The sequence below is a fragment of the Schistocerca cancellata genome, chromosome 7 (assembly GCF_023864275.1).
Source record: "Schistocerca cancellata isolate TAMUIC-IGC-003103 chromosome 7, iqSchCanc2.1, whole genome shotgun sequence".
NCBI lineage: Eukaryota > Metazoa > Arthropoda > Insecta > Orthoptera > Acrididae > Schistocerca > Schistocerca cancellata.
The window spans coordinates 225,815,782-225,833,453 of NC_064632.1; the positions used below are offsets into that span (position 1 = coordinate 225,815,782).

The 17,672-nt window shown below is 42.7% G+C and overlaps 1 protein-coding gene across 1 annotated transcript in view; it reads right to left on the reverse strand.

Moving 5' to 3' along the window:
• The window catches only part of LOC126091895 (RNA-binding protein fusilli-like), a 1,039,987-nt gene that overhangs the window by 666,856 nt on the left and 355,459 nt on the right, over window positions 1–17,672 (reverse strand). Inside the window, exon 5 of the mRNA XM_049907191.1 lies at window positions 7,160–7,195. The gene's annotated coding sequence lies outside the window, so the exon portion shown is untranslated. The remainder of the gene's footprint in view (window positions 1–7,159; window positions 7,196–17,672) is intronic.

Below are 17,672 nucleotides of genomic sequence, written 5' to 3' on the forward strand. Positions count from 1 at the left end.
CGGAGGTCATCAGTCCCCTAGAACTTAGAACTACTTAAATCTAACTAAACTAAGGACATCACACACATCCATGCCAGAGGCAGGATTCGAACTTGCGACCGTAGCGGTCGCGCGGTTCCAGACCGAAGCGCCTAGAACTGCTCGGCCACACCGGCCGGCGTTCTCAACTCATGTGTGAAGGTAGGAACTCGTGCTTCTAAAGAGCTATCCTATTCTGTTTCTTTAATACATTATTTACTACGATTAGGGCGTCTTCTTACAAACTCTGCTAAAATGAACTAAATAAAGTAAATTCATGGAATGATGCGAGTTCTATAGTAGAGGTCTCACACTATCTTTGAAAAGTGTGGAGTAACTGTTCGGTCGCATGTGTTATTCATAAGTGAAATTCCACTCACCATATCCAATGACACATGTTCCTCTGTCATGATACGCCGTCATTTGACTGTAACGTTTCTAAAACAATCATTTGTTCATTGTTTTCCCAAAATGAGCAGAATACCATCTGATTTGTAGACACTGAATTTGCATTCGTACACGAAACGTCTGCAGACCATTCTGTGTCCTTACTATTGTAGCACTAACCCCTAAATCTTTGAAGACTCGAACTTCCATGTGTAAAACAGTTTCAAACGTCTAATTACCTTACAACTGAGTTACTGTGTAAAAAATTTGACTTAATGCATTACAAAAAGTTTGAACTGTATTTGAAATTCTTTGGAAGTCGCTAAGTGCTCTCATTATCAAACAATAGATGAGTATAGCCAGTGTAATTTGCTCTCCATTTTCAGCAAAAGCTGTTTTTCAGGAATCTCAATATTCATGACGTCGTATTTCCTGAACAATGTGTCATAAAATGATATAATTTTGCAGCTACATTCAGTGGCAGGTAGAAATTGTCTGTTAGACGTGCTGTCACGACAGTTAGTGGTAAAGAAGTAATGAGTTAAAACGCCAAACTCGATGCTGAAATTTTACTGCATGAAGAGCGAAAATATAGTAAGTAATAAACTTTTTCCCTAATATCGTTTTGTAGAGGGTGGCGGCGAGAAAAAGTTTCATCAATGTTCGAAATTATGTACAAAATTTTATGGAAGTCTCTAAATGCTCTCATTCTCAAATACTGGATAGATATATCCTGAGTAAATGGCGCACAGCGAGTTACACTGCTCCGAGATATGCCGAGTTTCCTAGAGTAACATTGCCTAAGTATTGTTAAACCTTTAAGAACATCACTTAATGCGTAGATCGCGACAGAATTTTAAATGTTTAAATTAGGTCAATAAGTATAAGAAATACTGGAAATCAAATTTCTGTTGCCCCGGAAACTTAGATAGGCAATCTGCAGCTGGGCACCGAGGTCAAGGATTTTTAACTTCTTGCTCACCCACGTGGGCTTGGCTAAGCATAATTCCTCTGTCTTTGGATCGATTTTTCTTCTCACTTTCGTCAAAGAAGTCGTTAACAGTTTAAAAGTGCTCAGATGAGGCTTTTCATCTACCTTCACCATCCCTATCACCTAAGTCTGGGTGAGTGCAGGGTAGATTTTATCTTGATTTCCATATCGACGTAAGATGATGTCAACAGCAGAGTGGAGCATATACCACAAACGTACCATTGTTACTGGTCGAAACATATACTTTCGAATGAAACATATACAGTCAAATAGAGGACGCCCAAAATAAAACTGTCCGAAACATTTTTTAAGCGTTTCGTGACAACAAAGAGGTCATCAGAAAACTATTCTAAACCTGTTCTAACAGGAGAACACAGTGCTGAAGCCAAATACAGCCTGAAGAAAATACCGAAAAAATCTGCAACACCGGTTGGTTGTGCGAGAACATTATCTGAAGACATTAACGTTACTGCTTCCAAGCGTCTGTGTTCAGCTCTGCCCGTGGGTTTATAATGAAATTGTGTTGGGACCTTTGCATCCTGAATTACTCATTTTTTTCCGATAGGATCTGTTTCACTCAGTTCAGGTATATGAAATCACAGAATATTCGCCTTTATGCAGCATAAAATCATCTGAGCAGTCAACGGTATACCGGAATGTTAAGATTGGAGTTTCGTGCGCATTTTCTGACCCGGTTTTATTTTGGTTATCGGGTATATCACTGTCGTAGACACGAAAAGAGAGCCACTTTAATAAACACATATGAATAGTGGGATTGGGGCCTTCAGCCCTTCCCTTATATTTAACCAGGCACCTTAATATTATTTTTACACTTAGCATTGCAGTTTGCATAGAACTTGACTTACTCATAACAATAACTGTTACAGTAATGTCACTACTATTAATAGTGTTTAAGGTAAATTGATGATAAACCGATGTTGCCGAAAGGAGTTATGACATTTTAACAGAGAGCCATGGCACTGTTAGCGAGCAATTCAAATCTAGACTAGAATTTAACTGATACGTGTAATAGCGAGATAGAACCACACAAGGCAAAGTAATATACGCATTTTTAAAACATTTTATAAATAGGATTGCTATGAGAACTAAAAATTGGACTATGGGGTAATGTGACTAACAAACATAGTAATGCGAACTGTAAGTAAATTTAAATGCCTCTGGTTAAATGTGAACTATTTTCTGTAGCTCCCACATACATACATGAAGAAATGTAAAAGCGCTCTACTGAAATGGAAGCCCGAGTAGGAGAGAGGGACAATGGACGTTGTAAGAAATGGAGCCATATGCGTGCTGCTACTGGTATCAAACACTACAATGCCACATGCTTTGCGCTAGAGAAAACTAAAGATAGCAAAATACAGGGAAACTATCTGTTTTCATAAGTGAGAAGGAAAGTGTTCTAGCAAAGAGGCTTGAAGATGTGGCCAATTAGGTATTCCTATAACCCCACAGGATGTTTGCAAGGAAGCTTTCATGTTGTGAAAAATCGACACTGTTTCAAAATAGCTGGGCACGACTGGTTCCAGGAATTTATGGGCGGTCACAAGCATTTGTTCACAAGAATACCTGCAACCATTTCACAGTCCGAAGTTTCTGGTTGACAAGAAAATCCCACAATCAATTCTACGACCTCTTGGAGTCAGTACTGCTACGCTTTAACTTGTTGGACGAAGGCTAAAGGATATTCAACTTTCCTACTAGAGTTGTTGCTACTAAAGATCAAAGGAATGTTAGCGTGACATGTAGGGAAAGGGGAGACGATAGGACTGCACTGCCTCCTGCAATTCTACAAGAAAGTTCATCTGTCTCTTCAATGTATTTAAAGGAACCACGCTTAAAAATCTGTAATGGATTGCCGCCAGGATCCCCTATAGGCATGACAGAATCAGGTAACATTAACGAAGAAACATTCTTTACATATGTAAGACTTTTTGCAAATTAAAGCCAGCGGGATCGTAGTGCTTTTGATGAGCGACCACGGGACTCACACAATATCAGTCTATGATCTCAAATGTCGTGTGGAACATTCGAGTAAGGCTTCAAGCCTCCCTCTCTGACATGGCAGTTTTCACGCCACTGAACAGCTTCTACGAGCAAGTGTGCCATTAAAGGACGTTCAACTCCCCACACAAGGCGATCACGAAAACGCAGTTTGGTTCTCCCATGAAGGACGCCTGACGAAAATCAACTACTATCTAAATGCTGTAGGACGTTTTCAGAGGGCCGGGAATGTTCCCTCTCAATCAGCTGAAAACATCTCAAGAAAAACTGATTTCTGAAACAGCTCTGGGAACATTAAGTGACCATTTCCACCAGCCAGCAATCCAACGGATGCAGTAAGAAGCGTATGCTCGTCTCCCATGAAACATAAACACACGACTAAAAGCGTCGAGGTGCAATAAAGAGGGAGGCGGCAGTAATCTTGGCAACTTTGCAAAGTATACAAAAATTGAAGCCAGGAAAGCACAAACTGTTTCCCTTCCGAAGGGGAAGATAACTACGAACGAGCAAAATTGGATACGAATGTGTGTAGGGTTTGCAGTAGGTCATTCTTTGAACAAATTAGTCGATTTTGCGACTGAGTTCAAAGCGAGATATGCAGCACTTGGTACCATGAATACTGAGTCGTAGCAGGAAACAACAAAAGCTTTGTGGTAAATGCGCTCAGGATCCACTTCATCCAAATGAAGCAGGAAACTCTAGTTAAGCGTTTTATCCCGCACACGGATGATGTGAGTAAAGTACAGAATTTCAATTGTTTACTATGTCTGTTGTGTACATATAATTATGGTTTTCATTCATAACGTATAGAATATTCTATCAAGAACCAACGAACCGCCAACTAATGCGATTTCCGTTCAGTTTGCAAACAGTTTTCCAATTTATTTCATGGAGGTTTACTGTTTCGTCGTAAAAACGTCTTAAAATCGAAAGTACTCACGTCCTCCGGTGTGACTCTAACAGAGTAAAGTTGGTAGAAGAGGTGGAAGAAAATAAAATATGAAACAGGCAGCGATGATGAATGCAAGGAGAAACCGAAAATGGGACAAAGTTCGCTGAGAGACACGTTGAAGGCAGTTGCGTATACCGTTATGGAGGCAACGCCTATGATAGAAGGAAAATCTTTACTCTCCTTCATCTCATCTTCTTCTCTCACGAAAATAGCAACGTGCACGGTGTCATCGTTTGAGCTCCTTTACATGACCGTCACTGTGGTATTAAATCTAAATTCCTGAGGATCACTCCAGCGCGAGGATATGTATTATAAGGGAAGATCAAAAAGTTCCCGTACAAAGGCCGTACAGTCCAGAACAGTCATGCCAGTCAGGCAAAACTGTCGTGAGCGCTGAGGCAATTATCTCACCGACGCACCAGGTTGAAGGTAATCGTTTGGGAAAACACCGTGTCAAGCTGCGTGAAGAAGTCCGTAAGCGCCTGCTGCACATCCTCGTCTGAAAATAATAGTCGAGCCTTCAGGGCCTTTTGTAAGGGACCGAAAGCGTGATAATGGTATGGGGAGAAATCAGGGCTACACAGTGGATGACCGAGTGTCTCCCATTAGAGTTGGCGTAATTTCTGCATTGTGACATTTGTGACATGGGTACGCGCATTATCATAAAGCAGCCCCGCCCTTCGTCGCGCACTATTCAACGGTGGTTTTCTGCAAACATGTTGCTCCACAGACATCCTTCATTCTCCGATGGATGTCTGCTGGTGTAGTCTTTGGCAGCCAAAAACAGAATAGCAGCACACTGATCCTCTCCGGACGCATTTGGTAATAACGTTGCCATAGTTCACATTTCCGCATTTCCCGCTCGCACGTCGGAAAGACAGTAATCCCTTGCCTACATGTCAGTGCTTGTACACACGCATCGGAGTCGCGCCACATTTCATAAACGCTGCAGCAACGCCCTCAAGCGAAACCTTTTTCATCGCCCCTTACAGAAGGCACACGGACAGATCACAAAGCTAAAGAAAATCGGTTTTCTTTTCTATTTTTACGGCACGTTTTCCTTTACTCTCTTACATCAGACAATATGGATTTTTGTCTTCAATTTCTGGTGACAAACCTCTAGAAAATTTAAAATGTAATCGTTCGTCATACTATCGTGACTACTTCCGCCAAACTTCACTCATTGTTCCGCCTCAACGGCCAGAGATATACACTCCTGGAAATTGAAATAAGAACACCGTGAATTCATTGTCCCAGGAAGGGGAAACTTTATTGACACATTCCTGGGGTCAGATACATCACATGATCACACTGACAGAACCACAGGCACATAGACACAGGCAACAGAGCATGCACAATGTCGGCACTAGTACAGTGTATATCCACCTTTCGCAGCAATGCAGGCTGCTATTCTCCCATGGAGACGATCGTAGAGATGCTGGATGTAGTCCTGTGGAACGGCTTGCCATGCCATTTCCACCTGGCGCCTCAGTTGGACCAGCGTTCGTGCTGGACGTGCAGACCGCGTGAGACGACGCTTCATCCAGTCCCAAACATGCTCAATGGGGGACAGATCCGGAGATCTTGCTGGCCAGGGTAGTTGACTTACACCTTCTAGAGCACGTTGGGTGGCACGGGATACATGCGGACGTGCATTGTCCTGTTGGAACAGCAAGTTCCCTTGCCGGTCTAGGAATGGTAGAACGATGGGTTCGATGACGGTTTGGATGTACCGTGCACTATTCAGTGTCCCCTCGACGATCACCAGTGGTGTACGGCCAGTGTAGGAGATCGCTCCCTACACCATGATGCCGGGTGTTGGCCCTGTGTGCCTCGGTCGTATGCAGTCCTGATTGTGGCGCTCACCTGCACGGCGCCAAACACGCATACGACCATCATTGGCACCAAGGCAGAAGCGACTCTCATCGCTGAAGACGACACGTCTCCATTCGTCCCTCCATTCACGTCTGTCGCGACACCACTGGAGGTGGGGTGCACGATGTTGGGGCGTGAGCGGAAGACGGCCTAACGGTGTGCGGGACCGTAGCCCAGCTTCATGGAGACGGTTGCGAATGGTCCTCGCCGATACCCCAGGAGCAACAGTGTCCCTAATTTGCTGGGAAGTGGCGGTGCGGTCCGCTACGGCACTGCGTAGGATCCTACGGTCTTGGCGTGCATCCGTGCGTCGCTGCGGTCCGGTCCCAGGTCTACGGGCACGTGCACCTTCCGCCGACCACTGGCGACAACATCGATGTGCTGTGGAGACGTCACGCCCCACGTGTTGAGCAATTCGGCGGTACGTCCACCCGGCCTCCCGCATGCCCACTATACGCCCTCGCTCAAAGTCCGTCAACTGCACATACGGTTCACGTCCACGCTGTCGCGGCATGCTACCAGTGTTAAAGACTGCGATGGAGCTCCGTATGCCACGGCAAACTGGCTGACACTGACGGCGGCGGTGCACAAATGCTGCGCAGCTAGCGCCATTCGACGGCCAACACCGCGGTTCCTGGTGTGTCCGCTGTGCCGTGCGTGTGATCATTGCTTGTACAGCCCTCTCGCAGTGTCCGGAGCAAGTATGGTGGGTCTGACACACCGGTGTCAATGTGTTCTTTTTTCCATTCCCAGGTGTGTAGCTTTGCCACAAAGGTGACCGTTTGGCTGACATAACGCCAAACATTCGCTGTCGGCCGAGGCGGACAAGCATAACGTGACAACGAGGAGCTCTGCGCCTACTGCTCGGCTCCAGCCTTACATCTAAAGTAAAAGTGATTACATTTAATATTTACCTTTGCGATACTCTGCACTCACAGCAAGGGGAAAACCTGAAACAAAAATATATTTATATTGCAAGGAATTTCAGTAAACATTAACTTGGTGTTAAGTTGTATCAAAGAATACAATAAATCATGCAGTATTGCAACTAGGAAGCCTGTCACAGTTCTTTTCAGTGTAGCTTTGCGAATCCCTCTACCTATAATCAAATTCATTACTACAGCCCGTCCAATGTTATAACCGTTATCAGTTCATGATTTTAGGAATCGCCTTTTGGACAACTCATTCAACATGCGAAGCTTCTTGGAACATTAAAACTTTGTCCTACTCAGGACTCGAACCCAGAATCTTTGCTTTTCGGTACAAATGCTCTACGGACCGAGCTATCCAGGCACGATTCACGACTCGCATTCACAGCTTCGCTCCTGTCAGCACCTCCTCTCTCCTACTTTCCAAACTTCGCAGAATTTTTCCGCGTGCCTTGCGGGACTTGGAAGAAAGGATATTGCGGAGAAAGCCTACGGGAGTCTTTGCGGAATAACTTTACGCTCTAGTCTTTGCGGAATAACTTTACACTCTCCAGCGGACAGTGAACTAATCTGAAACTAGGTATTGCAGGAAGTGAAGCTGCGAGGACGGTACATGAGACATGTCTGGTTAGCTCAGTCGGTAGAGCACTTTCCTAAAAAGGCAATGAGTAGGCAAACGATCTAGCAAAACATATGACATATATGGGCCGAGAACTTGATAGTAAAAACGCGCCACTTGACTTACTAAGACCCATAAAACAAAAAAAAGCGGAAGAAAAGTGGTCCGAATAATGATGAACGCACAATTTAGAGAAAAGGACAGCACTATGCAAACATTATTTTATTATTGAGTTGGATAAACCTGCCATCATCCGACATTTGAACTGCTTACCTGTGCACTCCGAACAACGATATAATTTGGCATTTTTCACTTTAACAAGAAACTCCCAGAGAAAAAAAGCGAAGAATAACAGAAATAATCGTAATACCGGCTTAGAACTGAACCCTGAACCTTTGGATTTGTAGGCTGTCACAGATCTTTTTTAAATATCTGTTTATTTATTCTGCCCGTGTGGGCTTTGCTAGTCCCCCATCGGGCGCCTCCCCAGGTGGCGGATAGGGGATTGCTCTCTAGGTATAGAGGGTATCGGGGAAATAAAATACCCAGGCAGGAGGGGCTCGCTCAGCCGCAGTGAAGGCAAACCTCCTAGGGGTAGAGTACCCCAAAACCAAGACTCCTGGTCCTCGAGGTTGGGGGTTGTGCAGAGGGCTACCAACCCACTCACGTAAAAAAACGGAACGGTCAGTACACTCAACGCCAGCCTCGGAAACAGGACAGGATTTACTGGAACAAAAACTGGCAAAGCTACAAGGATTTCTCTTTTGGATCATGGAATATTAGAAGCCTCTATTGTCCTGGAACTGCCCAAATACTAGCAAACGAATTAAGAAAATATAGAGTACAACTGGTAGCTCTCCGAGAAGTAAGTTGGCAGGGAACAGGTTCACTGAAAACAGCAGACGGACAAATAAATGTATGGAGACTGCGGTCAGCGCCATGAATTTGGAACCGGCTTCTACATTCATAAATCAATAGATGACTCAGTAATGGAGTTCAAACATGTTAATAACCGTATATTATACATAACTATTCAGACACAGTGGTTAGACATTACATTTCTAAATGCACACCACACGCACTCACAGAAGATAAGGATGACAACACGAAAGAAGAATTCTACAGCCAGCTGGAACAAACGTACAGCTTACTAAGAAGGCACAATGTGAAAATAGTGTTAGGACATTTTAATGCCAAAGTAGGAAAGGAAGAAATCTACAAGCCAACCAACGGCAATTTTAGCTTACACGAGGAAAGTTCAGAGAATGGGGTTCGACTTATAAACTTTGCAATGACAAACGGTCTCACGATAAGCAGCACAAAATTTCAACATAAACGCATTCATTTAGGAACTTGAATATCACCAGATGGAAAGGTAGTCAATCAAATAGATCATGTAGCTATCCAGAAACGATTCCAAAACAGTATTAAAGATGTCAGAACCTTTAGGGGGGCGGATTGTGACACAGACCATATGTTAATAATATCAAAAATGAAAGTGAAACTCAAAAGGAAAGTAAATAGAAACAGAGAAGAAATTGCAAGATATAACATAGGAAACCTGGCGAAAGTAGATATAAAAGAAAATTTTACAAAAGAAATTAAAAGCAATCTAACAAAACCGAGACTGGCCAATGCAGTACCACAGGATGTCGAAAGCAGATGGAGACACCTGAAGGGCAGTATTCAAGCAGCAGCTTCCAAAATCATAGGTGAAAGAAAACGACCTAATAAAATTTGGTTTAACACAAAGTGTCAAGAAAAAGTGCTGGAAAAAAGAAATGCGAGGAATTCATGGATTAAAGAAAGGGACAATATGACATTGAAGGAAAGATACTATAAACTCTGCCAAGAGAGAAGGGAATACTATAACAATATGATCATAGAAGCAGAGGATGATTTCCAGAATCACAGGACAAGGCAGATGTATCAAAATATTAAAAAAATCCTCCGTAAATTCAATAAAAGGGAACAGTTTATAAAGGATCAGTGTGGGAAAATATTGATCAACAAAAGTGACATACAAAACAGATGGAAGACATACTTTTCACAACTTCTCAACTGCAATGACCCACACTCTTACTTTAAATTGGAAGAACCTGATACAACTGATAGAGCTGATACAGTTACTACACCATCAGTAAATGAAATACAGCAAGCAATAAAGAAATTAAAGAATAACAAGGCTTGTGGCGAGGACAAGATATATGCTGAGCTATTAAAGAATGGAGGCCCACAACTGGAATTAGAAATACAGGCGTTAATAGAAACAGTTTAGGAGATAGAAACCATTCCTGCAGACTGGAAAACTGCAATTGTGTGCCCCATATTTAAGAAGAATGATCCACTAGTTTGTGATAACTACAGAGGAATTGCCTTACTGGATGTCACCTACAAAATCTTATCGAGCTGCCTATTAAACAGGCTGGTACCAATAACAGAAGAACTGATTGGGGACTACCAATGCGGTTTCCGCAGAAACTGATCCACATTAGATCACTTATTCACCCTAAGACAAGTAACTGAGAAGGCGTGGTAATTCAATGTAGATGTCTACATATTATTCGTAGATTTTAAAAAGGTCTATGATAGCATACACCAACAGACAATCCTAAATATAATGAAGGAATTTAAAATACCATCCGGTGTGGCCGTGCGGTTCTAAACGCGTCAGTTTGGAACCGCGTGACCGCTACGGTCGCAGGTTCGAATCCTGCCTCGGGCATGGATGTGTGTGATGTCCTTAGGTTAGTTAGGTTTAAGTCGTTCTAAGTTCTAGGGGACTGATGACCTCTGTAGTTAAGTCCCATAGTGCTCAGAGCCATAAAATACCATCAAAATTAATCAGATTAGTTAAAATGTGTATAGATGAAACTTTATGTCGCATAAAGACACCGGTAGGAGAAACTGAAGATTTTAAGGTGTACACTGGACTGAGACAAGGGGATGTCATTTCACCTATTTTATTTAACCCTGTCATAGAGAAGATCGATAGAGAATTTTCTAAAACCAGTCCACAAGGCATCCAGCTACAGGATGTGAACATTACAAGACTTGCCCATGCAGATTATGTAGCACTAATAAGTAGTTCCAAAAGAGAATTAATCAGAATGATACAAAATTAATACAAATGGCTCTGAGCACTATGGGACTTAACAGTTGTGGTCATCAGTCCCCTAGAACTTAGAACTACTTAAACCTAACTAACCTAAGGACATCACACACATCCATGCCCGAGGCAGGATTCGAACCTGCGACCGTAGCAGTCGCGCGGTTCCGGACTGCGCGCCTAGAATCGCGAGACCACCGCGGCCGGCAAAATTAATACAAAATCGCTGAGAAAACAGGATTACATGTTAACGAAGAAACGACAGAATACCTGCCCACAAGTAAGAAAACCAGAAAAGATGCACCTCTGACTGTAGATGGATTCAATTTCAAGACTGTTGACCACTTCAAGTACCTAGGAAGTCTTTTTAGTAATAACAACAGAACTGATATAGAAATAGATGCCCGTTTTTCAACAGCAAACAAGACACTTTTTAGTTTCATCAAAATTCTAAGGAAAAGATCACTTAGCAGTAACTTCAAAATCCGCTTATATCAATCGAACATTATACCTGTGATGTTATATGTATGTGAAACATCAATATTTAGAAATAAAGATGAAGAAAAACTGTTAATATTCGAAAGAAAAGTACTAAGGAAAATTTTTGAACCAGTATACATGGAATGGAGAATAAGAAGAAATGAAGAACTAAGAGGGATGTACAAACACTGTAACATCGTCGAAGTGCTCAAGTGGAGAAGGTTGAATTGGGCAGGCCATATAGCAAGAATGAGAGAGAATAGACTACCTAGAATGGCATTCATTCAGCAGAACAATAGATGGAAAGAGAGGAAGAGGGAAACCCAGAATCAGATGGCGGGATAACATTCGGGAGGACACAACTAGGATGAACAGCAACAGCAACTGGACAAACAGAGCATTGGACAGGGAAAAGTGGAAGAGGCTCATAGAGCAGGCGTATGGTCGATAAGGCCCTTGCCACATGTAAAGTAAAGTAAAAGTAAGTTTATTTATTCTGATCTTCACAAAAGCTAATTTTTTTCCATACAATTACGTTTTTATGAGTAACTGTATTAACAATGCATTTAGGATTACAAACAAGTATTTTACATTACACAACAACAAAAACGCAGCCCTTGCAGCAATCGTGGAATAAGATCTACAGCCGGCCGGTGTGGCCGAACGGTTCAAGGCGCTTCAGTCTGGGACCGCGCGACCGCTACGGTCGCTGGTTCGAATCCTGCCTCGGGCATGGCTGTGTGTGATGTCCTTAGGTTAGTTAGGTTTAAGTAGTTCTAAGTTCTAGGGGATTGATGACCTGAGATGTTAAGTCCCATAGTGCTCAGAGTCATTTGAACCATTTTAAGCTCTACACAGTTTTCAATAATAACACAATGAAAGACATGTGACTTATTTATTTTCTTTTTCGTTTACAAAGTATCCAGGCCATATTTATCATTCTGTCATTCCTGATTCGTATCTCTGTGATGTCTCTACAGTACATTCTAACTACAAACAACAACGAAAAAAAAAAAAGCACAGCAATTTTCAGTCTTGTCTTTTTTATCTGCATCTGCCTTTAGCTTCGTCTTACCAATCAATACATGTTTGAATGGGATACCCCACCTTTTTTTCAACAGCATAATTCACTTCTGATACTGATTCAAAAATAAGCTGAAATAAAATAAAAATAATATACAACTGCTGTTTCACCTAGCAGTCCACCATTTTGCAGCGACTCTTTCCTTATACAACCGTTATCCATTTCAGAATATTGCTATAGGGAAATTGAATGTTTTGAATTATACACTGATAAGCCAAAACATCGTGACCACTGCCACCACGACGCTGGATGCCGCCTGGTGGCATTGCGGGCAGGTGACGCAATAGCAAAAATAGGCAAGCGGAGCAGACGCGGACGGGGGATCAGCCTAGCGAAGCTATGGGCGGCAAATGAGGAAATCCACTGAGATACGTGAATCTGACAAAGGGCAGATTATTATTAAGCAGACCCTGTGAACTAGTACCTCGAAAACATGGAAGCTGGTCGAATGTTCACGTGCTATTGTCGTGAGCATCTACGGAAAGAGGTAGGACGACAGCGAAATTGCCCACTAGGCGGCAAATGGTTGAACGTCAACCACAATCCATAGAATGTGTGTTTCGGAGGCTTGTCTGCTCTGTAAAATAGAATAGTGATGATCTGTGGCATCTCTGCCGAAGGAGCACAATGCTGGTGCACGCACAAATGTTTCGGAGTACACCGTTCACCGTACATTGTTGAACATGGAGCTCCGCAACAGACTACCCCTAAGTGTTCACATGTTGATCCATGGGATTCGACCGTCGATCAATAGAAACGTTGCGGCTCTTCTGGTGAATCAAATTTTCGCTACACTTGGTCGATGGTCGTCACAGAGGTGTACGGTGTCTCAAAACATGCAGTGCGACACGGACGCAGGCTGGTGGCAGCAGCATTACGCTATGGGAGACATTCTCCAGCTCTTGCATGAGACCTGTGGTAGTAATCGAAAACACGCTGACAGCTGCATCCCATCATGCCTGATGTCTTCCCAGACGGAGATGTCACCTTTCAGCAGTGTAACTGTCCGTGTCTCGCAGTCAGAACTGTGCTACAGAGGTTCGAGGAGCACGTTGTACAGGGTATATCACACAAAATGACCTAAGGCCTGTTGGTGCATGTTTTTTGAGATTCAGGATACAGATACAGACTTGGTGCAGTGAGAGATTTTGTGGTGTCACCGCCAGACACCACACTTGCTAGGTGGTAGCCTTTAAATCGGCCGCGGTCCGTTAGTATACGTCGGACCCGCGTGTCGCCACTGTCAGTGATTGCAGACCGAGCGCCGCCACACGGCAGGTCTAGAGACACTTCCTAGCACTCGCCCCAGTTGTACAGCCGACTTTGCTAGCGAAGCTACACTGACAAATACGCTCTCATTTGCCGAGACGATAGTTAGCATAGCCTTCAGCTACGTCATTTGCTACGACCTAGCAAGGCGCCATTAACAGTTAATATTGAGATTGTACATATGTATAATCAAGAGCGATGTACACCAATTATGGATTAAAGTTAAGTATTCCAGAAGCTATGTACTATTTTTGGCTACTATAATTCCTTGTCATTTTCCAGACCTCACGCCAGCCTGCGTGAGCTTTAACGCGTGCATTTCGGCCTCCTCTAGCTATACGGTGTTGGCTCTTCTGCCAACACATCAGATTCTATTTTTTTTTCTTGTTAACACTGGTGCAGTTAGTTAGTGCAATTCAATCGTTAGCGGATTTCTGCAGATGCACGGCAAGTGAATTCATTTTCTAACGTGGGCTCATTTTGAAAATCTAAGTATTTATCGGCGTTGAAGTAGATAATACCACATTGCCTACTGCCTTCTACAATGTATTTCATTCTTATTCACCTGTATAGTGAACATTACTCCACACACTCTTCCAGCAAACTATTATTGTAGTCTCGATCATATTTAAGAGCGCCAAGCCCCAGTCACCCAAACCGCTCGCTAGTTATGACTCCGTATCGGTCACTTAGGCTACGAGGGTGGTTTGAAATGTTTTCGGAATCACCACGAGAGGTCAGCGCTAGCGCAACGAGTTGTTCATGTGATATTCATGTGGCTGTTGCCTGTAAACACGTGCCACGTCAGTGCTCTTGGAAGAGAGTTGTGGCGGTGATGTAGGTCTGTTGTTCCCGCGTAGTGATTTGCGAAGATGGAAAAAATCGAGATTCGAGCAGTGATTAAGTACTTCGTATAGAAAGATATGAAAGCAAAGGATATTCATGGCGATTTCCAGAATACACTGGGGAAATATGCTCCTTCATATTCAACTATTGCCAAGTGGACACATGAATTTAAATTTGGTCGGGAGAGCTTAGATGATGATCCGCTCACTGGTCGCTCAAGGTGAGTCACTACTCCAGAAATCATTGCAAAAGGGCACAGAATGTTCATGGGGGATCGCCGATTGAAAGTACGTGAAATTGCTCACGCCTGCCAGATGTCATCTGAAAGGGTATATCACAATTTTAACTGAATAATTAGAATTGAAAAAATTATCTGCAAGATGGGTGTCGCGACTCTTGACGCTGGATAAAAAACATGTGGCATCGCCATGGCAAAATTACACGAACTAAGCCATGAATTGTTGCCACACTCGCCTTATTCACCTGATATGGCTCCGTCAGACTTCCATCTCTTCCCAAAACTGAAAATTCTTCTTGGTGGTCGAAAATTCACTTCAGACGAAGAACTGATAGCCGGACTTGACAACTATTTTGCAGGCTTGAAGGAAACTCGTTTTCGACATGGGGTCAAGGCACTGGAACACCGTTGTGCCAAGTGCATTAATCTACAAGGAGACTACATTGAAAAATAAAAAAAGTTTCAGTTCCAAGAACTTTTCTAACCACTCTCGTATTTGACAGACCAGAGCCCGGAAGACTGCAACTGCTGCCTGGTTGGAATTTCCAGGATATTTGTGAACCTATTCCATTCATAGATAAAACAAAAATGATTTTCCCCTGCAGGCTGGAACCCGTGCGATCCTAGTCTTCGACGGCTCTGAGACTGCCTGCTATCTCGTGGTTTCTCCCTATTCTGTTCATAGCTGACCTGTTTTCCGCATCATAAAAATGCACTCAGATGTGTCCAAAACATGTTATACACTCGCCATGAATTTGACATAGGAAACCACTTACACATGCTACTTCTGAACTACCTTCCCCCAAACAGGTATTAACCAGTACGGACATGTAGCATATTCCTCGAAGAATATACTGATTCAAAATTGATGGAACGCAATAAACAAATAAAAAAGCTTACAGGTGATAATCATACATGATCTTCCTCACACACCATCATCCACATAAATGTTAACATAGACATGCGATCACTGGGGCACAGTTGGGAGAGCATTAGTTGTAACAATCACAGCAGTAGGTTCATTCGATAGATTCAAATACTAGGTCCCCCAGACCAGCTGTACCATGTAGAGTATTAACTACAGGTGCAAACCAAAGATTCAAACAGTAGGTCCTCTAACTACCTGGCACTGATTGGCCACACACTACATTTCCAGTTGGTGTTGTAGAGTACACATTGAAGAAGACACTGCAGGAGCACATGTCAATATTAAACATGTCTTTCATTTTAAATTCAAGCTGAGTAAATGCGTCAGTTTAGGAATGACGTCTGATCATGAATTCAAGCCAGATGTTATTTTTGAGAGCCTTTCGATATTGTGCCAATAACGCGATGTTATCCCCTACAAAGCGTGCCAGTGTTTAAGAATTTAATTTGCAGTGTTATGCCTTACAGCATGCGCCCAATCAAGGATTGAGCTGGCAGCCATATGTTTATATCTTTTTTGAAAATTTAAGGACTAATTGAATCGAACTGTCATGGCAAACTCCGAATCCCACTCAAGAGAAGATAGCTCAACATTTCGTTTTCTGTTTCACAACAATACACAGAACTATGTAGAGTTTACCACACTACATATAGGCATAGATACACGTTCTTATCTGGGTATGCACATATATCCAGCTACATGAACGAGTTAAAAAATGTATACATGTGTGTTTTTATGACTGCTCAGTACGTTGCTTTTTTCCTGTAAAAGCCCTTGTGTGCTAATGTAGCCAGTCCTTTTCTTCTTGAGTAAGTGGATGAAACGCTTGCTTCACAAGTAGTTTTTGGTAACTAACTGGTCTGAGAATACTGTATAAAAAGGGAATAATAATAAGAAGAAGAAGAATGGTTCACTACTGCTGGACAACATACGGTCTATAACTGTAAATCCATCAGACTGTAGCAAAACAAATGTTCTCATGTTCCTGTTAATGTATGCCACATGAATTCGTCGAAAATGTATATGTATTTAAAAAATACACTATTCCAGCGTAAATACGAACTACTGGATGAGACATCTGCAGGAATTGATGGCATTACATACAACACTTTCAACGACAGTGGCCATGTACCAACACTTGAAGGAGTAAAACTGAATGTTGTGTCCATAGTTGATGATACTGTGGTGGAAAATTAAGATCCAATACGAAAATAGCTTTGCTTTAGGCGACATATGGCTTTTGATGTCTTTCACCTAAGTCACACATACTCTAGGATACCAAAGCAATTGATACGAGATACATAATGAAAACGTTGTTATTGCTTTCAAACAAAACAAAATGAATTTAAAACACATTTAACAGGTTCATGTAGAAATCGAAATAACGTTCGTCGAATTTACAACTTTATGCGAAGACTGCTGGTATCTTTCTTACTTACCGATAAAATAAGGCAAGGAAGTCCAGACCAATGGCACTTTCGTGTGTTTTTTAAAAGGCGATGATATGTACAAATAGTGAAACAACGAGGAAATTACATCAAAATGGTTCAAATAGCCATTTGCTAATGAAACTTCCTGGCAGATTAAAACTGTGTGCCGGACCGAGACTCGAACTCGAGACCTTTGCCTTCCGCGGGCAAGTGCTCTACCATCTGAGCTACCCAAGCATGACTCACACCCCATCCTCACAGCTTTACTTATGCCAGTATCTCGTCTACTACCTTCCAAACTTTACAGAAGCTCTCCTGTGAACCTTGCGGAACTAGCACTCCTGAAAGAAAGGATATTGTGGAGATATGGCTTAGCCAAAGCCTGGGGGATGTTTCCAGAACGAGATTTTTCACTTTGCAGCGGAGTGTGCGCTGATATGAAACTTCCTGGCGGATTAAAACTGTGTGCCGGACCGAGACTCGAACTCGGGACCT